The sequence below is a fragment of the Ornithodoros turicata genome, chromosome 2 (genome assembly GCF_037126465.1).
Source record: "Ornithodoros turicata isolate Travis chromosome 2, ASM3712646v1, whole genome shotgun sequence".
Lineage (NCBI taxonomy): Eukaryota > Metazoa > Arthropoda > Arachnida > Ixodida > Argasidae > Ornithodoros > Ornithodoros turicata.
Window position 1 is genome coordinate 17,138,024 of NC_088202.1, and position 22,925 is coordinate 17,160,948.

At 46.1% G+C, this 22,925-nt stretch overlaps 1 long non-coding RNA gene across 1 annotated transcript; it reads left to right on the top strand.

The window, feature by feature from the left end:
• The first annotated feature begins 16,850 nt into the window (after positions 1–16,850).
• On the top strand, positions 16,851–18,650 carry LOC135383161 (uncharacterized). The gene is made up of 3 exons (XR_010419705.1): positions 16,851–17,421; positions 17,593–17,731; positions 18,412–18,650. It is a non-coding gene; the product is annotated as an uncharacterized LOC135383161 (long non-coding RNA).
• The last annotated feature ends 4,275 nt before the right edge of the window (positions 18,651–22,925 follow it).

The following is a 22,925-nucleotide window of genomic DNA, read 5'->3' on the forward strand; positions in this document are numbered from 1 at the left end:
AAAGAAAGAAAGAAAGAAAGAAAGAGAAAAAGAAGCAAAAAAGGAAAAGAAAAAGTGGCAGGGGACGATGGGGTGGCTCAAGGCTCAAAGGCTGCTGAGCAGCCCAGTGTCTTTCAGGTAACGCAGGAGGGCTCGGATGACTGCCCACTGTCTGGAGTGCCGGACAGGTCCCAGCAGCGTCGCCAAGATCTACGTTGGCCAACGGGAAACAAAACACTAGAGCAGACGAAACAAACGAAGCCAGTGTTGCATATACTATGGTGTTTCTGCGGAAAAATTACCCTCCTTCCGCTAGGCTGTCCGGGGGATATTCAACAAAGCCGCAGCGTCCAAGCTAACGCACTTCCCTGCGGCTCCGTTCTTGCGTAGTTTCCAGCTTCCTTGTGATGTGTAAGCTGTAGTTCTTACAGTTCCTCACGGAAGGCGATACTATTGCCAAGAAAGATTGCCTTTGTCGAGCTAGGGCGTGTAGAATTACTTAAGTAGCTTCTTTACTCGTATTAAAGAACAATGAGTAGAAAAGTAACATAATGCGAGTGAGGCTGAAAGATGGCAACGGCGTCACAGCGTATGACCGTCACAGTACTTTTGCTCGTGATAAAGCTATGTATTGCAAGCAATACCCAGTCACAGTTGCCAGCGAAATTAAAATAAAAGTAGCGGGGACCTTAGCTCTTAGGCATTAATGCGTAAATTTGAGATACCCTTGATGATCGTCTTGGAACTAGGCAGTTGGCATTGATCCATGTTGTAAACGCAGAAAAAAAAACACATAACACAACACAATTGCGAACCCTCAACTGGCATGGTTTATTTACACTTAAATAGATAGAACAACAGCAGCTGGCGTCAGCAATCGGCACGACAGAGACAACCTGAGCGACCTTATCATTGCGTGTTTATACCTTTTAAGAACATTTGATTCCAATGCTACAATTGAGAGAAAGAGCCGTTCAGCGATGTTCGCATACAGATCCCAAGAAGCTTTAGCGCAGCTGTTAACTCACTGTGACGCAAGGCTACTAGGACCCAAATCATGTGCATCTTCAATGCTGTTTATTAAAGTAAATCGTAGTACGAAATGTTTCGATTTAACTCACGAGCATGGCACTATCGTCTTTAAACAGCCAACGACAGGGTCTCGTTAGTGATTTCTCTTAATCTCGCACATTACTTTTGATCAGCAGCAATAAAAATGGCATTTGTTGAAACTGCTTTGTTTGAAACGTAGCACATCACCTCCCCTTATTGCACGCCATCTCGAATCCTATCTTATGCCCTGCTTTAGAGCCGACTGTAAAATTCTCTTTCCGTTATCCTCTGTGAAAGTTAACGCAAAAGGAGCAAGAGAGAAAATTGGCTGAACACATTTCTGTGCATCGCAGATAAGGGCGTCCCGCTAAAACCCGTGCACATATCAGTGAAAGGGCAAGTTGAAACTTTAACGACGAGGCTAATTTCATCGATAAAAGCGAGCATCTGAAGGGGCTTAAAGGCTTCGCGCCTTTTACGGCTTCGGGAGCAGATACAGAATGTGCGAGGGTTCGGAGTGCCCCATATATTCGACAGAATCGAAACGCACAAGGAAATGCGCAATAGGCGTGCAGATGAACCTATACGTTTGAAATGAAAGCATTTGGGACGATACTATCTTAGCTTGAGCGCGAACTTGTCATGAAAATGTGAAACACACAGACCTATCACAGATCCCACTTCTCACAGTACACATGCCGCTGAACTCGCTCGCTGCGGAAAATCATGCATGACGATACCATTTGCACGGGGACAGTGTTAACTCGGGTTGGGGGTTCGTGCAACGAGTAAAGCCTTGCTTCAGTTTTCGTTTCCCCTTTCTTTCTCTCTCTCTCTTAAATATAATATGGACAGGATGCTAAAGTGTTAAGTGTTAGTATAAGTAAATGTCCCAGAAACATAATGTAGTGCCCAATTGAAACGGGAATTGCGTTTGTCCTGTGAACACTAAGTATTATTTTATTCCATAAATAATCTTTAAAAATCAATAAAATATAAATAAAATAAATATTAGTATTATTAATATATATATATATATAATATTAGATATATTATAAATAAAATAAATAACTCTTTATTTTACCCCAAAATCGCTTTAGTTATTTTGAATACCGAGTAACGGCGGCAGGCCTGAAACCCTGTCGATATTTCATTATCGACTTTCATCCTGAAAGTCGATAGGAGCCGGGACCGACCGAAAAGCCAGCCAGACATGGAGGCTCCTGATTGGCCGACTGGGTGTGCATAATATCCACCATGTCGCAATTTCATTGGTCGTGTGCCCAGTGTTGTGTGAATTATCTCAAACTATAGGCCCTATGGGGAGCTCAGGCTCTACGCTCCCTATGGTTTCCCTCCAGCGTAGAGCTCAGGCTCTACGCTGGAGGGAAACATGCATTGTTCCTGACCATTCCTGTACACTTACAAATGAAAGATCATTCGCGGCGGTTTCTTTCTGGTTCCTGGGTGTGCTTTGTGCTTCCGTACGCAGTGCACGCGCCAACCATGCTCGCAATCCGGTAGCACGGATCTGCATTTTGTCCCTGGTAAGATGGCGTCGTGTTGACTTCAGTTAGAGGACATCGCTCCCACTCCAGCAGTATATATATATATATATATACGTATATATGCAGAAAAATAAAAGTTCAGAAGGCCACGAAGTAAATACAGTGATGAAGGAATGAAAGGCAAACAACGAAGGTAGGGAAAGTAAACAACGTGGCGATTTATTACAATTTATACTAATAAAAAGATATCTAGGGGTATGGTCAACGTTGCGGCGGAAGCTCCGCCTTCTTCAGGACTAAGCGATTAGAAGGGTGTCTTGAAGCTTTTGTACATGTGTAACGTGACGTCACAGTCGGGGTTCGTGCCACCTGGCCGTCGTTAGGGTCAAGCTTGGTAATGTTTGTGTGTCAAGTCCAGGCGTGAGGTCATCGTCCTTGGGGTCGGAAGGGTGTCAGGAGTCCGGCTGAAAAGAAAAGGACACAGTACCTTATCTAAGCAGTTAGAGTTCTTATTGTTGACAGTATACCAGGGTCTTCGTTAATGGCGGACTGGAATTTGTAGATAAGGTAAAATTCCCATTGTTCTCGTGATCGATCGGAAGCAAAGTTTGATTGAACAGAAAAAGTTGAAACTTCGTTGTCTGAATGGCCCGGTTGGCTGAAATGGCGCGAAACTGGAAAATTTGTTGTTGTTTTTTTGTCACGTCTGATCGGTGGTTATTGAACCTAACTCGGAAAGACGTTTTCGTCTGGCCTACGTACTGTGCTTGGCAGGCGTTACATTGAATTAAGTAGACAACGTGAGAGGAGTTGTAATCTAGATCTTCGTTGATTTTGACGGAAAAGTTGGAGTGTGTGCTCTTAACGGATTGAGCCGTTTGCATTACTTTGCAAATCTGACATCTACGGCCGTTACATGAATGGCAGCCAGTTAGTGAATTCTCTCGTTCTGTTACTTTAGAGCGAACTAAGCTATCTTGTACGTGCACGTCTGTAGGTGACACGTGGTGGGTCGGGGAAAATTTCCTTAGTGCGTGCGGACTGGAGTAGGATGCTATGATGGCGATTCAGTATATGGTTAATATTTGGGATGTTACCAGCGAATGTTACAGTTAAGTTTATGGTGTCATTTTTTGAGTCCTTTTTTCGTTTATGGAATAACCTTTGGCGATCGACTTTCCGAGCCTTGTTCAAGGCGTCTGGGACTAGGTTGGCCGGAAATTGACGGTCTACAAATGTTTGTTTTAGTTGGTTAAGATTCCTTCCCAGGTCATCATCGTTTGAGCAAATTTTCCTGTATCACAGAGCTGGTTGTGAGGGGATAGCCAATTTTATGTGTCGTGGGTGGCAACTGTTGAATGAGAAATACTGCTGGGAATCCGTGGGCTTACGATAAAGAACAGTAGTTAGAACACCGTCAGTCATTTTAACTTGCACATCCAGAAGTTAACTATGGTTGCTGAGTAGGAATGGGTATACTCTATCCAGAGATGGGACATGTTGAAATCGCGTATAAATTCTAGCAGGTCGTTTTCAGAGTGTGGCCAGATCATAAATATGTCATCAAGATAGCGCTTGTAAAGAGAGGGCTTTAGTTCGCGTTCGTTCAAGAACTTTTCTTCTAAAGCGCCCATGAATAAATTTGCATAATTAGGTGCCATTTTGGTGCCCATAGCCGTGCCGTTGATTTGTAAGTATTGTTTGCCGTTGATTTTGAAGCTGTTGTTTTTCAGAATCAATTTTAATAGCGTAGACAGGACACGTGGATCATATGTGGTTTCCGAGTATTTTGAAAAGACAGCATGTGCTGCGGAAATGTAGAGGGAGGACACGTCTAATGTAACTAAAGGGATTGAAGGAGACGGCTGACATTGGCTTAGTACTTGGAGAAAATGATTATTGTCTTTGATGTACGACGGAAGCTGTGGGGGTATTTCCTTAAGTAGATAGTCTACAAAGCTAGAGATATTTTCGGTTGCAGTTCCATTTCATGAAACAATTGGGCGCCAACTGGTTCCTGGTTTATGAATCTTCGGAAGCGTATGGAACCTGCCGGGAGTCGGATTCCGCCGGTGAAGGCATTCGTACAGTGTCACATCTATCTTTTTTCGAAGATTTTAGGAATTTAAGATTTTAGTGATGTCCACGACAATTTCTTCTGTGGGATCGGCGTCAAGAGTCTTGTAGAGTGTAGTACATGCTAATTGTCGGAGTCCCTCATCGATGATTTCTGTTTATCCATTACAACAAATGCACCACCTTTATCTGCTCTTGTTATGACTAAGTCTTTAGAGGCTTTCAGGTTAGAAAGGCTGCGTTGCTCAGCATATGTAAGATTTGGTTTCGTTTTGCGATAAGAAGTATTGTTGTACGCGGCAATGATGTCATTTTGTACTGCTTTTATATACATGTCCAAGGCTTTCTCGCGGTTAGGTTCAGGTGTAAAATCAAACCGCAGCTTAAAGGGATGAGGGTCATGGCCAGGCTTGTCATGGAAAAACTCTTTAAGACGCATTCTCCTTGCAAAGTAATCCAAGTCGAGACGCAGTTGATATTCGTTTACCGTATTATTGTTAGGGCAGAAGGAGAGACCGCGGTTAAGGAGCGAGAGTTCCGAATCCGTAAGTGTGCGTGAAGACAAATTGACAAGATTGTGCGTTGCGGCTACGGCGGTGTTGGTGCTAACGGGCGAATTAGCACCTGGGCGATTGCGCGTTTGGCTTTGTGGATTTAGCGAAGACGTGCCTACGTTACTAAAAATCTGGTGCTCCCCATTACCATTAGATAGCAGATCAGGGTCTATCTGGTCCCTGGCCAGCTTCTTTAGCTTGGTGCTACGAGTCGCGCTTTCTTTGTTTGCAACGAACTGCGCCAATTCAGATTGATGGTCGACATTTAAAGGCAGTGAATCGTGGATGATTTTGGTGTCAAGACAAATATGGTCGGTGATGTCGTCACAGTGCGAGATTAGGATATCGATTATGGCTTTAGAGACGTCACGAAGTGCATCATTCCACTTATCTTGAAGGGCGTTACTAAGAGGGAAAGTTGGTTTTAGTCTAATTGTAAGGCCCTTAGGGGTTTTATTTTCGTCCTTGTAAAGTTGTAATGCGGCGCGGTGGGATTTGTAGCTTACTAATTTATCGGATAGCTGTCGAAGTTTGAAGAAAGCTTTAGCACTACGGGTTGGCTCATGGTCAGGATGAGAAAGAATATGCTCACCGGCGGTTCGTCAGTCTTATCTTGGTGATCTTGGGATCCGTCCACGACGTCATCGTTCGAGTGTGGCTGCCTCCTGGGGTGTAGGCCACACAGGGTCAGGGACGACCGGGACGTTAGCTCGGCGTGGTGGCAGTCGTCGTAGCAGGTAGGGAAGCAGATCCTGGAGCTGGTGCCTGATGGTCCGCACTCCCTCGTAGTTCGGGTGAAGACCATCCGCTGCGAGGACCTGGGTGGGGTGCCGTAGGTGGAAACGGTGGTCAAGGTAGCACAGGTCCGGGGATTTCCGGCACAGCTGCACTAGTTGTCGGTTGAAGGCGAAGGCCCGGGGGTTACCTTGGTACTCCCTGCTCCTGTCAACGAAGGGGCGGCGTCGGTTATGCGATCGCGGGAGTATAAGAGTACATGCAGCCATTTCGATCCCTCCCCGGGGGCCCTATTCCGAGCTACCGATTGCGCGTGACCGACACTGTCGGTAGGCGAGGATCGCTCGCTCTCGATCGACCTTGCGGGAACGACCCATGCAGCTTTTGATATTCCGACGGTGCGTCTAACGATAGCGTGCTTGAATCGCGAGGTGCACCGCACGAGCAAGCGAGTTGTTTGCAACCGATGGCACGTGATGCGTGATGTCACGTATCGACGGCACCGAGCATTTGGTATTTCCTTGCCTTTTAAACGTGTCGCTTGTGAACGATGCTGTCGGCTGAGTGTCGGTGCACGAGCGGTTTCTCGGACCCAGTCGTTTGGCCTGTCGATAAGCCGAGAGCATTCAACGGAGATGGCTGCAAGTTACTTCGCGTGGCTGCTATCGAGGCCAACGCGGTCGGAACCTATGTACAGGTCGCGGGATAATGCGTTTGAACTCGACGAGACATCTTTTGTGGAGCTGTTCCGTTTGTCGAAGTCCGCAGGGCGGGAGCTATGTGAGGATCTACGTCCATACTTGAGCGCACGGTCGCAGATGCTTATCAGCTTGTCTCCGGTAACAAATGTTAGAGCATATTTCCGTCCCTTTATGGCCGCAACTTGTGCTAAGTAGTACTGCTGATATCAGTTGTGCGTTATGGGTTCACTATTTCCTAAATGTTCCTTCTCGTTGACAAATAGGTGCCATGTGCCTTAAATTTTTTCGGAACCGGCTCCTACCAGCGACCTGTCGGGAACGACATGCGGATCGCTATATCCCAAGGAACAGTCAGTAAATGCCTGCATCAAGTTACAGAAACTATCCAGACGCACGTTGTCGAGCGGTGGATACGGTACCCAGTTGATGTGATGGGCCTTCAGGAGATCAAGGAGGGCTTTTATGAACGGAATCGATTCCCTGGTGTTGTGGGTGCCATTGACTGCACCCATGTTGCCATAGTCGCACCTCCAAAGAACGACCCTGAGTGCCCAGAGCACCTGTTTCTCAACCGAAAGGGCTACCACTCTCTAAACGTGCAGTTGGTGAGTAAGCCTCAAACACAAAATAGGAGCAAATGGCAGAACTGCTGTTATTTTACATTTTATTAAACACTGATTACAGCAAGTTGAAGAGGTACAATCGTCTCCTCCCGTTTTCGTTTTAGGTATCTGGAAACAAAACAATGTAGGTCAGTAATGAGATATTAGTGGAGACGTGGAAAGAGCGCATTTCGTTGGTTGAGCACCTAACACAGCCAGCAACTGTAGTCGAGATGCACTAATTCGGACGACACGAACGGCACAGACTCCAGTCGTTCACACCGAGTCATCACACTGTGGCTTTGCATATCAGTGACATCTATCAATCCCCTCACAGGTATGCGATATGGATCTCGAAATATTGAGCATTAACGCGAAATACCCAGGGGGAACCCATAACGCACATATCTGGCGGAACAGCGCCCTAAGGAGGGCATTTGCTGCCGGGATGGTACCACAGAGAGGGTGCTGGCTCATAGGCAAGTTTACACTTATATATGATACTTGCACTGATACAAGGCATTTTACTTAATTCAATATAGATTTCTAATTTCGTAACTATAAGGGGAATGTGAATTCTGTTTCTCTATACGGTATGTAGAGAAACGCCGTATATCTCTATACGGCGGAAATTTTGTGGCTGTGAGTACGCGCGTACTCACGGCTTCTTGGTTTTGCTGCCTTATTTGCATGCGATTCGCGATGGACTGCACAAGAGAGCGCGTGCGCGTTTATAAAGAATTTACCAAGTGATAAGGGGGTTTCTGAGGCTATCTCCGATCTTTCTAAAACCGTTAATTAAAGCTTAGTTAACAATTTTTCGTTAATTATTTGTTGGACGTGCGCGTACTCGCGGTAATATAATTTGACTGAAAGCACCTCCTGTATGTGACATAACAGCGCAGTTAATCATTTCTTCCCTTCTAATGAACTTCCTGACCCAGGCGACAGCGGATACCCACTGGAGCCGTGGCTTACGGTGCCATACCCCTCACCTAGCGAGACTGACGGGGACATTGCACGGTACAATCGAGTACACTGGTCGGCAAGAAGCGTTATAGAAAGGTGCAATGGCGTACTGAAGGCTCGGTTCAGATGCCTTCTGAGACACAGGACACTGCACTACCACCCTACGTTTACTTCAAAGATAGTCAATGCGTGCGCAGCGCTACACAATATTTGCGTGCGGAACAACATCCATCTGAGTGACGACCGTGTGCAAGATGAGCTGTTTGACACTGGGCCTGCCCAAGAGGTTTCCCAAGTGGCGCTTAGGAACGAAGCACAACACTTGCGTGACAATATCTGCCGACAGTTGTCGCTTGCTTAATCGCCTGCGCGTGACATTTGCGATAGTAGCTCCGTACATTTCTTAATAAAGGAATTTAGAAGCTATCACGTGTACTATGAAATACCTTTGAATGCATCTCGCGCGTTACGTACCTTGGACTGCTGGAGGAGACTGCATGGATCCGAGGGCTTCTAGCGCTGCTGCTTGCCTTTCTGCAGCTGCGGCCACACGCTCCATGGAGCGAGCAAGTGAAGCCAAAGTCTGCTGCTGCTCCTGCTGCATTCTTAAGAATTCCTGCCCGTACTCTACCGGCGCCTGTTGCGGGGCTTGTCTCTGCCGTCCTAGCAGAAAGAAGACAAAAATTCGGGTGCCCACCCTTCATAACATCGCGCGCAGCGCGCCATAAGCATGCGGGTAACATACTTTGCCGGCCCCTTCCTCTCGTTCCCCTCAAGTGGTCCTCACGGGCAGTGTGCTCCTGCTGTGATGGCGCTAACTAGCAAACAAGAAAAAGTAGAACGAGGGAGAATGTCAATATTTGGCACATCCGTGTCATTAGGCGCTAATCTCGTGATCCTTAAAATACGTGTGGCACAGGAACAATTGTTTATAGGTTACTTGTGACTTACATCATCCTCATTAGACCTGCCTTCATCACTCTGTGAGGCAGAAGCGGCCTCGGGCGGTGCCATATAAATGACTGTTGATGCGGACTCCGAGGCCGGCGGTGCCCGTATCCCGAACTCCTGAGTCTCCTGCATCCCGGTCGTCGCCACTTGCCCTATCATAGAGGCGAGCCGCTCCTCCAGCTCAGAGAGCGATTCTTTCGGAGGAGGACCTCCTCCCGTCCCCCGCGTATGGTGTGAGATGCGAGCTGCCTTGGCTTTGGTGGCGCTCTTCCAGTCGATCCACGTCTAAAAGTTCCCATTGAACACAACTTCAATCAAGCAATGGGATGTTGCAGTCGTCACTGCTGCCGCGAATTTTGAGATTTTTGTTGGTGTTTAGTATCTGATACTAATATACGTACCTTTCTCCACCTCTCGACGGGTTTCACTGCACCCCCGCTGGCGTTCAAACGTTCAGCCAGCTCGCACCACTCCCTATTTCGGTCCTGCGATGTGTAGCCAGCGGACAGCCCACCCGTAAAGAGATTACGGTGCTCGCCCATATAGTCGAGCATAATGTGAAACTGCTCCGAGGTGGGACGTGAAGCGCGGGCCGGTGAATTCATCGCAGATAGCAGGAATTAAGCGAAATAGAGAACCAGATTTTCTTTCGTCTTTTATTGCCTATATTTGCTTTTCTTTCAAATGCTTGCGAACGCGCTCGTGCAATCGCTTCGTCGTCGTCGCCTGGGATGCGCGTGATGGTGTCGTTCAACAAGTCGACAAGGTGAACGATGGTAAATAACCCAAGCGCGCGATCGTTAGACGTAACCCGAAATACCAAAAGTGGCATGTATCGTTCCCGCCGCCTCGATCGCTTCGCCTACCGACACCGTCGGTGGTCCGGAACTACATATTGTAGCGGCTCAACGGATTGGGAAGTTGGCAGTGGTTCCTTTGCCTTTCGCACCTCCGACTGCTTTTCGACTGCTTTTCACTGCATGTATTCACTGTCAGCGGTGGAAAAATTTGCTAGAGCGGAAAGCCGCTGTGGAATGCACAAAAAAAAGGGGGGGGGGGGTGCGTAATATAGTTCAGGCTTTCCACAAGGGAAGGAGAAGCAGTCATGGCCGTAGTAACCAGCATTACACACGTTGCTAGCTTATGAGGGTCGGAACCTGCCTTGCGGCAGTCGTCTTCTGGTGGTTCGTGTTAAAAGTTGCTCTTTTTCACGTTCCCTTCTGCTGAGCTCTCCCTGTTGAACAAGCGTGCGCATCGGTCAAACGACATGATCGTTCACGCGCGGCTCGTCTGGAAGCACTGGAATACCAAATTCTCGGCGCCGTCGTTCGATGACATCACACAACACGTGCCGTCGCTTGCAAACGACTCGATTGCGCGAGCGAGGCACCTCGGAATAGGGCCCCCGGGTCCGGATCTTATCTAGTAGCATCTGGTAGTGGGAGATGGCATGCTGTTAGTCCCACAGTGCAGGACCACGATGCGGACGCTGGGCGGTACTAGGTCCACCTCCTCAATGAAGTCAAGGATTCGTCCTCCACTGCGCGATACGAACATCGTTGGCGCGGAGCGGGACCTACGAGGGGCGTTCAAGTAAAACCGGGACTTTCTGTCTCCTGAGTGTACAAATGGCTCGCGCTACTTCTTTTTCATCATTTTCACACGCGACAGGCCTCCGCGTTCACCACGTAGTGGTCCAAAGTTTGTGCACAACAGAAGACACGTGCTAGACAAGATGGCTGACAACAAGGTGAGCGCGCACATCGAACAGCGAATTGCCATGATGTTTCTCGTGAATGAAGGCGTAAAGTCATCTCAAATTCACAGAAGACTCAGTACGGCCACGATACACTTACCGCAGCAAAGCGTTTGAGTGGTGCAAACGGTTCCGAGACGGCCGTGCATCAGTGCAGGACGATCTCGGCCGGCTCAGAGCCCAGTGTCAGAGTTCGTGAGAACATCCAACTTGTGGAGCGCCTGATCCTCAATGACCGACGGATAACATGTCTTGAACTGGCTCGAAAGAGGGACCTTTCTGTGTGATCGTTGAACAATATCATTCATGAACACCTCCAGTTTCGGAAAGCCGGGCTTCATCACCAAAGGAGTCCTCCTCCTACAGGACAACGCACGCCCGCATACCGCGCATCTCACGACACGCACCTTACAGGAACTTGTCTGGGAGTCTGCCACATCTCCCTTACAGTCCAGACCTCGCCCTTAGCGATTTCCATCTCTTCGGGCCATTGAAGGCGTTCCTTGGGGGCCGCCACTTCAGCTGCGACGACGAAGTCAAGAATGCGGTCCGATCATGGCTGCTACGCGTCGGTAAGGATTTCTACGCTGCTGGCACCCAAGCCCTCGTGAAACGCTGGGACAAGTGCATTAGTGCAGAGAACGATCAAATTCGAAACATATATATATATAGCTGAAATGAAAATTGAAACACAGACTACGAAGGTACGGGAAGTAAGAAAAATGGGATAATTTATTTACATTTAAGATACTTGGAATGCTAAAAGGGTTGTCGACGTTTCGACAGTGGCACTGTCTTCGTCAGGACTATATATATATATATATATATATAAGGGGGAAAAAATTAGCAGGAGCTCTTTGGCTGCACGTATAGCATATGTTTGTAAGTCAAACGTCGCCATGCCAGTACTGGACAGCTGTTTCGGCCTTCTTGGGCCTCATCAGCAGTACGCAGGCAGGCAACGTTTGAGCAGATGGCGTCAGAAGGTCACGTGGCACGTGATGCCTCCCGTCAGGGTGTCATAGGACACCTCTGAAAGCCCAGTGCAAAGCCAGTCAAATGTATAAGGGGGAAAAAAAATTAGCAGGAGCTCTTTGGCTGCACGTATAGCATATGTTTGTAAGTCAAACGTCGCCATGCCAGTACTGGACAGGTGTTTCGGCCATCTTGGGCCTCATCAGCAGTACGCAGGCAGGCAACGTTTGAGCAGATGGCGTCAGAAGGTCACGTGGCACGTGATGCCTCCCGTCAGGGTGTCATAGGACACCTCTGAAAGCCCAGTGCAAAGCCAGTCAAATGTATAAGGGGGAAAAAAAATTAGCAGGAGCTCTTTGGCTGCACGTATAGCATATGTTTGTAAGCCATCTGCTCAAACGTTGCCTGCCTGCGTACTGCTGATGAGGCCCAAGAAGGCCGAAACAGCTGTCCAGTACTGGCATGGCGACGTTTGACTTACAAACATATGCTATACGTGCAACCAAAGAGCTCCTGCTAATTTTTTTCCCCCTTATACGTTTGACTGGCTTTGCACTGGGCTTTCAGAGGTGTCCTATGACACCCTGACGGGAGGCATCACGTGCCACGTGACCTTCTGACGCCATCTGCTCAAACGTTGCCTGCCTGCGTACTGCTGATGAGGCCCAAGAAGGCCGAAACAGCTGTCCAGTACTGGCATGGCGACGTTTGACTTACAAACATATGCTATACGTGCAGCCAAAGAGCTCCTGCTATTTTTTTTCCCCCTTATACATTTGACTGGCTTTGCACTGGGCTTTCAGAGGTGTCCTATGACACCCTGACGGGAGGCATCACGTGACCTTCTGACGCCATCTGCTCAAACGTTGCCTGCCTGCGTACTGCTGATGAGGCCCAAGAAGGCAGAAACAGCTGTCCAGTACTGGCATGGCGACGTTTGACTTACAAACATATGCTATACGTGCAGCCAAAGAGCTCCTGCTAATTTTTTTCCCCCGTATACATTTGACTGGCTTTGCACTGGGCTTTCAGAGGTGTCCTATGACACCCTGACGGGAGGCATCACGTGCCACGTGACCTTCTGACGCCATCTGCTCAAACGTTGCCTGCCTGCGTACTGCTGATGAGGCCCAAGAAGGCCGAAACAGCTGTCCAGTACTGGCATGGCGACGTTTGACTTACAAACATATATATATATATATATATATACGCTACAAAATTTAGGTTCGAACGACCAGGATGTTGAATATAGATAGGGGAGAAAAGAGTCTCAGTCCCGAAGAAGGCGGAGCTTCCGCCGAAACGTAGACTTCCCCAGACCCTTAGTTTAAATGCCAGCTTAATAAATAACTTCCCCTACTTCAGTCTCTGGTGTCTTTTCTCCCCTATCTATATATATATATATATATATATATACGCTACAAAATTAAGGTTCGAACGACCAGGATGTTGAATATAGATAGGGGAGAAAAGACACCAGAGAGTGAAGTAGGGAGTAGGGGAAGTTATTTATTAAGCTGGCATTTAAACTAAGGGTCTGGGGAAGTCTACGTTTCGGCGGAAGCTCCGCCTTCTTCGGGACTGAGACGAAAATCTATGTACAAGGTCTTTTAAAAGGTTACAAAAGTGTCGTCACAGTTGGTACAATTCCACTGCGAGGCAGTCGTCAGTGAGTCATGTTCTGGAAGATTCCGGAAGGTTCCTGGGTCATCGGCCGGGGAGATTACGTGTCAGAGTCTTGGGTCGCGCTCGTTGAAAACCTGTTGTCCGGGGTGTTCTTAGAGTCATTGTGTCCAGCTGTAAAGAAAAGAAGAAAAGAGGCAGCGGGCACTCCGAGGACATACAGAAAAAAAGTTATCCGGATATGCTTCTTACAGTTGATAGCACTCCTTTATCCTCATTTATTAGAGATTGGAATTTGTAGATCAAGTACGATTCGCGTTGCTCTCTGCAGCGATCGGATGTGAAATTTGAGTCTAAAATAAAAAGTGCGACGTTATTAATGGAATGAGCGGGTCGACTAAAATGGCGAGAAACCGGGAGGCTACCTTTTTTCGAAACATCTGATCGGCGGTTATTGAATCGAATCCTAAATGAATTTTTACTTTGACCTACATATTGCGCGGAGCATGTTGTACATTGAATGATATAAATAATGTTACTGGAGTTACAGTCAAAGTCGCCATTGATTTTAAGGGAGAAGTCGGAGTTTGTACTCTTGACCGCTGCCGTGCTTTGCATTGATTTGCATATTTGGCATCTTTTACCATTGCATGGATGGCATCCCGCCGTAGGTGTTAATGGTTTGGGAATTTTGGAGTTGACTAGTCTATCTTGGAGGTTGTGGGCACGTCTGTAGGTAACTCGTGGCTTCTCGGCAAATATTTGTCGTGTCCGTTCAGATTGCAGAAGGATGCTATGGTGGCGGTGGAGGATACTGTTAATATTACCCGCGCCTGCACCAAAGGTAAGAACAAGGTTTACGCGGTCGCCCTTGGGTTCGTCGTTGCGTTTACCGAATAAGTTCCTCCGGTCTGTTTGTCGTGCTTTGGACAGGGCGTCTCTTACTAGACTGGGTGGAAAATTACGATTAACGAAGGTCTGCTCTAATTCCGCGAGGTTTTTGTTTAGAACATCGTCGTCCGAGCAGATCCTCCTGTATCGGAGTGCCTGGCTATAAGGAATGGCGAGTTTAGTATGGCGCGGGTGGCAACTGTTAAAGGAAAGGTACTGCTGAGCATCAGTTGGCTTTCGGTACAGGTCAGTGGAAAAGCCCTTCTCGGTTAAGGTTACTTTTACATCTAGGAAATTAACAGTCGTTGCCGAGAAGGAGCGGGTGAACTTCATGGCGGGGTGTACCAGGTTGAAATCGCGAATGAATCCTGTGAGATCTTCTTCGGAGTGTGGCCAAACCATGAATATGTCGTCCAAGAAGCGTTTGTATAGACTAGGTTTTTTGTCGCGCACGGCTAGAAATTTTTCCTCTAGTGCACCCATGAAAATATTTGCGTACGTTGGTGCCATCTTGGTTCCCATGGCTGTGCCATTTATTTGTAGATAGTGGCGGCCGTCAAATTCGAAGTTATTATTTTTGAGGATCAAGTTGAGTAGAGTTGGTAATACAAATGGGTCAACCGCGCGATCGGAGTACTTCAGATACGCCGCCTTCGCTGCTAGCACGCCATCCTCATGTGGGATGTTAGTGTAAAGGGAGGTAACGTCTAGCGTTACAAGCAAGCTTGCATTGGGTGGTTCACATTTGCTAAGTATTTCGGGGAAATGGTTGGTGTCCTTAATATATGAGGGTAATCGGGGAGGTATATCTTTAAGGAGGTGGTCAACGAAGCTAGAAATTTTCTCCGTGGCGGTGCCGATTGAGGAAACTATAGGTCGCCCTGGGTTTCCTGGTTTATGGATTTTCGGTAACATGTAGAACCTGCCTGGTTTAGGGTTTTGGGGGGCTAGAAATTCATATAGGCAGGAGTCGATTATTTCACGCGCTTTTAGGGATTTTAGGGTTTTGGTGATTTCGGCAGCTATCTTATCTGTTGGATCACTGTCAAGCGGCTCATAGAACGTGTTACAGCCCAGTTGTCGGAACCCCTCGTTAAGGTAGTCCTGTTTGTCCATCACTACGATTGCCCCTCCCTTGTCTGCCCTTTTGATAATGATATCGCCACAGTTCTGTAAGTCGGAGAGGCTGCGCTGCTCAGCTGCTGTTAAATTTGGTATAGTTTTGCGGTTAGATGGATTGTTGTATGCGTCAAGTACATCCCTTTGAACAGCCTTGATGTACATATCCAGGGCTTTGTCGCGGTTGGCATCGGGTGTGAAATCAGAAGTTGGTTTAAAGGGATTCGGATTGGAGTTAGGTTTGTCGAAAAAATATTCTTTTAGGCGCATACGTCTTGCGAAATTGTCCAAATCAAGATGGAGTTGATATTCATTTAGTTTAGCGTTGTTGGGGCAGAATGACAGACCCCGATTCAGAAGTGAGAATTCTGAGTCGGTGAGGGTGCGGGATGACAAGTTCACAACGTTTTGTGATACAGTTACACGTTGTTGGACGGAAGAGGCCGCACCGTCCAATTCACCATCATGATCACGTTGAAGTTGGGGCAGTAATAATTGAGTAGAGGTGACCGGGTGTTCATTTACCGAGATACTTTCTGGAGGCGTTTCATTATTATCAGCTAAAATAGGTGAGCATACTCCGTCCCTGGCAAGCTTTTTGTGTTTAGTTCTCGTTACGAGCTGTTCACGGGACCTGCAAAATTTTGACAATTCTTCTTGATGGGCGTCGGATAATGTCGTCGTATCGTGGATGATTTTCGCTTCTCGAGAAAGTTCGTTAATAGAGTCATCGCAATGAGAGATTAGTACATCTATTAGCGCAGTAGAGGCATTTTGAACGATGTTATTCCGGAATCTTCCAGAACATGACTCACTGACGACTGCCTCGCAGTGGAATTGTACCAACTGTGACGACACTTTTGTAACCTTTTAAAAGACCTTGTACATAGATTTTCGTCTCAGTCCCGAAGAAGGCGGAGCTTCCGCCGAAACGTAGACTTCCCCAGACCCTTAGTTTAAATGCCAGCTTAATAAATAACTTCCCCTACTCCCTACTTCAGTCTCTGGTCTCTTTTCTCCCCTATATATATATATATATATATATATATATTCTCCTTGGCCAGGACGGTATCAGAGCACAAACAGAGATATAACCCCAACAGGTCACACTTCCTAAAGTCGAATGCCTTTCACTTTATATATACTTTTGGTAAGTAGTCACATCCGCTGAATGTTGCATTAAAGCTCAGCTACGCCGATTTTCGAGTGTTACAGAATGGAATGGTACTCACACGATGTGTTCATAAGGGAACACTGATTATGTATGCAAAATAGCTATCCCAAACTCCTCGCAGTTTTCCGAAAAAGTGAATTTTTAGTTTCACTGACATCCCGTCTTGTGGCCCGCAAACCCTGTGTCGACGACACATTCGTGGTCTGCCCGCGCTCCGGCTTGGCATGACTTTTGGCTTGGTTTCTTCCGCCAAGCCGGCCAGTTTCTTCTGCCGAGCCGTCTGCTGCGCAGATTCACATTGGGGAAGTGATAAACAGTTCGCTATTAGGGAGCCAGTATATTTCTGGACTTCACTAAACCCACGAGGAACGTGAGTTTTGCTTCCTTCGACTGCAAAGCATTTGCTTGGCCAGTACAGACTTCCTGGTGTGATTCGTGTTCTGTGCTGCGTGCCGAGAATGTGTGAGCGTTTTGCTCCCGTCTGCAAGAACACTTCAGCATGCAGTTCCAATGTTTCAAACCACAATTTTCCGAAAGGCGAAAGAGAAATCTATTGACTGCAACAATCGGTTACAACTCCGACTGGGTGCCACCTTCGAAAGGAGCGATTTGATCTGTTCATCTGGCTCATACGAATGTTACGGAAGCAATGCGCAACTTGTTTCACAAGAAGCCGAAGATGTCTCGTCCGGGATGCTGTGCCAACCTTATCTGCAGCAGGAGATTGCAGGGGCAGGACTAGGCAGCAGATAAAGGTAAGACGCGTAATATGTTAGACAAGTCAGTCATGCGGTGCAAATTGCATCACGTAGAAGAGAAAAATACGCTATCTGTCTGTTACTGCTTCATCCTTTAGAGATTACGCCCCAGCGGGTGTATTCTCAGTACAGATTTGGAATTGCCTTATTTGTTAAATGATTTCGCAGGCATGCTGGCACCACCGAAAAGCTTGCACTCCACGTCTCAACTATCACCGTCTGGGTTTCAAGCTGAAGGCTGTCACCAGTGCCAACCAGACGCCCCTTCAAAGTTCATCTGTTTTTGTTGACGGAACAGTGACACCTGGTACTGAGACATTTCATTTTCTGATTAATCAAGCGCATTCCATCACTTGTGCTCGACTTCTTGTGTTCGTATACCCTTGCTGTTGCTCGCTAGCTTAGAGCAACCATGCCTGAGGTGGCAGCGCTTTCAGAGTACATTTAAGCAGTATCATCATATCATATGCACGGCAGCAGATCTTGCATATTTTGAGTAAGGTATAAATTCAATGTTGGCTCAGCTGTTGTATTTTGGTCACAAATAAGGTGTTTTTCCAGAGCGCTCGAGGGCAGTTCAAGCAGTTTCATGTGTGCAACAGCACATACTTTTTCTCAATTTTGACTAAGGTAAATCGAAATCTTCCAGTTGATGTCTTTTGACCATAAATTATGTTTTTCGAGACATTCAAACAGCATCATGTGTGCAACAGTGCATACTTTTTCTGAGGTGAAGTAAGGTAAATCTGTCTGCCGTGGTGTTCTGGCAGTGCAGCAGAAGCTTGTGTTGCATTCAAGTGGTATCATGTATACAAAAACTTGTTTTGTGCCTTTCTGTAGCTGCTGTACTAATATTGTGAGTACAGAGACATTCCTGCAGAACATATCGGAGCATCATGTGTGCTATTGTTTGTATCATCTGCAGCAGTATATTGATAATGTTAATTATTCAATGACTTCAGCTAACATTTACATTCTTACTTCCAGGTAAACCTGTCACGCAGATGCCCTACCCCTTGGTATGCATAGTTCAAGATTGTACTGAAACAATCCACCTGGAGCATTATTCTTCAATTGGCAGTGGCATTACTATCACAACACACCACATACTGCATGTGTATGGTGCGTGTACAATGCATCAAACCTATTCTCAGGTACAGGCCAGCTGGTACGCAATTACAACATGAAACAACTGACACAGAGACCGTAAAGTCATGCCTTTTCCTCCGCGCCACGGGTTTCATATTATTATCCTCACATGCAGCTCAATTCGCCGGTGCTGTGCAGCATGAGCAAAAGAATATATTGTTTGTGGTCACATGACACGGAACATAAATACAGTGAAACCTTCCTATGTTGGACACCCGCGGTGCAGCCGAAGCGTTTCCTACTTATAGAGGTGTCCGAGTTACAGAATATGACGGCAACAAAAAATGGAAGACATCACAGCTGTGAGAAATGTCCCCCTTCTTCAATTTAAGGTCCTTAGTGGTACCTGGTGGTGGTGCCTGGTAGTGGTACCTCTACCCACTCTTCACTGATAATTATTACTGATTTTAGTATATTCAATTCCGTTCAGATTCTACTCAATGGCATTACCTCTGGAGCTTTTCGAGCAGCAAGGTCTCTGAAGCGTCAGCCCACTTCTCATAGCTTTGGTGCAGTGCTCGTTCAAAGGCTCTAGACAAACTGAAGACAAGTGCTCACATAAAGAATTACAATGTAGACTGACAGCACTTGTTTTTGGACTCAAAAAACTAAAGCAACAAAATGCTGTGACCAGTATAAGGAAAAAAGGGGCAAAAATCAAGGCCACTGGCTCATTTTGGGTCTTTTTGGTGCAAAGATGGGCCAATATTGAGGTAATTTGGCCAGGGTTTTGTCCGACTTTGCAGGGAAACCCCTATTCTACTTCCAAGATAGGGAGGTGTCCGACATAGAGAATTTCGTCCCCATGTAGTTTCAATGGGAGCCTGCCCGTGCAATGAAATCATGGGGAGTTGTCCGAGATAGGGAGGTGTCCGACTTTGGAGGTTTTACTGTACTATAGAGCATTCTACATCATGTAATCTAACAGTTGTTCACGTTTAGATATTTTAATCATGGAATTTACCCTGCATGCACCATACCATGTCCAAACACGAACAACTGTTAGAGAGCAGCATGTACGGTTTCCGTATAGCACTTATGGCTTGCGTCCTGTGATCGGAAACAGTGATGTCTTTTTTCTGCTACAACCAGTAAACTACAGTAAAGATTTAGAAATACTGTGTCATACCATAAAGCACTATGGGAAATGGCAGTTTGAAAAACTGGAGAAGACTGTCATTAGAATGGGGGACATGCTCTACGGTGAAATTTTTTACAGTGTGTGCTGTACCACGTAATGCACTGCATGCCAACCACAGTATGGTAACGCTCTGAATACTAATTTGCTCAAAAAAGGAATGTGTGCGTTTCTTGTACTAACTTCCCCTTATGCAAGGTTGTAGAAAAATGTTTTCAGCTAATGGGGAGGGAGAGGACATCATTCTGGAGTCTCGTTGACCTACAATGTTTCGTGTGTGAAGGTCATTTTGATGATGATGATGATGATGATTAGGAGTTTAATGGCACATTGACAACAACGATCATAATGCGCCATAAACTGAGGTACGGTTGAGACAGTGGTGATGTTATGGTTATTTAAGAGTAAACACGATGACTAATAAAAGATGAGTGTATACGTGTAGGACTACAAAAGGCTAATAACGCCAACGTCTCTCAGGAAATCAAAGACGCTCGTAAAAGGGACGAGAGCCTCGTCACCAAGCAATAGCGCTGGGTGAAGAGGTAAAAAGTGTTTATAAAATTCCTTGAAGTGATGTTTGCGATGTATTTCATGATGTGTGCATGTGATGAGTATGTGTACAACAGACAGGAGCTGACCACAGTGCGCACACTGAGGTGGCTCCTCTCCCCGAAGTAAGAACCCATGTGTAGGGGACATATGGCCTATACGTAACCTTGCTCGTAAGGTGCACAACAGGCAGTTTTCCAGCCGGTCTCCTGTATCCTGAATGTGAGGTTTAACCAAGTGGAGCTTGTTATTTGTCTGTGTGTTCCAAAAGGCTTGCCACAATCTGTGCAGTGATTTCTTGAGTGCGAAGGTCATTTTGAAGAGTGTAGGTGGTAAAAGACTGTGTTCCCACATTCTTGGCAGTGTTGACTAATAACCATAATGAACTAGAGAGTACATTTGTTGCTTCATATATTTGTGTCATGGCAAAGTATGTAGAGATACATCTGCCTCAACATGCAGGTGCAAAAACTGCTTTTTGTGCCTAAAATATGACAAATAGTTGTCTGTTCAACACCACTAATCATGTGCCGGCCTCCATGACCTGTCTGTGACATTCCAAAGTGATTAACATGTCCCATAGATGTGTGCAATGCTGAAGATAATTGTGTACCTTCTATGGATTCTTGTTTCAAGAAAAGTACTGTGTGATTTGCTAACAGCACCTAGCTGTACCTTCACAATTCTACATAAAAATATGTCAAGTTTCTGGAAGGAAACATCATGAAGGTCCATAGCGAAAAACCCTGAGACGAGGGATAGGAAGGGACGTACACAATGTCTCAACATAGCGTGTTTATGTCCCTTCTTGTATCTCCTCTTCAGGTCTCGCCATCATGGACACTATCACCAGCTCGCTTGCTGTTGAACCATTCTTTCAACGATAAGGGTCACTTTCATGGCTGGCTGAACATGCTGTCAATAAAAAGAATAATGGAAGGAGCCAAATATGATCCTTAGCCTGTGCGTGGTCACTGCTTTCTGACAAATGGTGACTTAGAAATTCAGGACAGTGCCTGCAGTGGTATTCCTGTGTTCCCACCCTTGACGCCCATTGTGTGTCATCGGTCACCTGTAATCTGCTAATATGCACATAGCTAAAACAAAGTATATTTGTATTTCTTTGAATACAGTTGGTACAGCACATTGTTTTTTACATGTTCTATGGAAAATATAAATAAAAAATTATCTACTCTGCAAGTCTCCTGTCAGCTCTACAAAGCAGCTTCGAATTTCACTAGAAGCCACATGTGAAACCTAGACCAAACTAGTGGTGAGGTCCATATAGGTCATAGATAGATACTATTATTATTATTATTAGATCATAGGTCAGGCATAGGTCCTGGTTGGTAGCAACGCATTTGAATCTTATGAAAAATTGGTGCAGGAGGTGATCAACATAACTAAATACACCAACTGACTCTCACAGATTTTGTGGTGTTATACTTTTAAAACAACATTAATACACCGCAGTGGTCTTTTCTTCTTTGTTCCTTTTAACCTAGAAATATTAGGTCTTCGGCATCACCAGACTTAGTTGCTGAGCATGCAGTTATTTACGTTGAGCACTGCAGTTTCATATTTGTTTCTCTGGACAAGCAAGCCCGCTTCCCCATTTCGATAAGAGTCTTTCAGCTTTGACAGGGCATTTGTGGACAAGGAAAACATTTGGACTATTGTGTATTTTGCTATGAAGTGCACCGTACAAGGCAGAGGACACCAATTATTTCCACCAAGGTTATTAAATTTGTGATAAAGTACATGCAGTATACCTTTTGTGACTGACTAATTTGGTGGCAAAGTTACTTGAGTGGCAGTTGTGGAATTTTAAGCACATGTTTAAAAAAAATAGGATATGGGAAGTGCTGACTGGTTGAACATGTGGAGTACCCAATATAATAATTGGGGGTTTACGTCGCGAGACAATCGAGTGTGGAATACACAGCACAGTGTAATGTTCCTTATTCTGGCAATGTTAGCATGGTTCAAGAAGTGGGAAATGTTGCACTACCCTTAATAACATCTGTTGGGCCCAGCAAACAGGATACACATACCCTGAGCTGAAGACACTATGCCTAACTCAAAAGCAATATGAGATCGACCCGTACGTGTTTATTTGCGAAACTATTATGAATGAAATATGGCCTGTGTGGTATAGAACAATGCGCACACTCAAGTAAACATGCAAAAAATATGTATAAGGGCTCTCAACCTACATGCCGCGATGCGCTCTATGAGATAAACAACACACTACAAAACTACATCCAATACTTTTTGTGCGGGGCAACTCTATTGAGCACTTTCATATAACCCACGAATGGTTCAACGAGTGCAGTTCGAGTGGTCACGATACATTCCTACGTCGTTCATTGTAGTCGCGCTATGATGCTGCACAATATATGTATCTCGTGTAACAAGCCTGGCAATCGCACGATGTGCATGGGCAGAAATACGGCATTCTTTCTTTGAAGACCAGTCCTCTGCAGGTATATGCTCAAACGATCACCAAGTCTCACGTTGTTGCTCAACCGCTCCCATTCCTGCACTTGTAGTAAAAGCAGCAAACGGGTTGACGTGAATGGCAGCTGAACGGTTGAACTGCGAAGTTCTCGAGCGCATAATCACAATTTCACGCCGAAAATGATGTTGAGGTGAGTTCGCG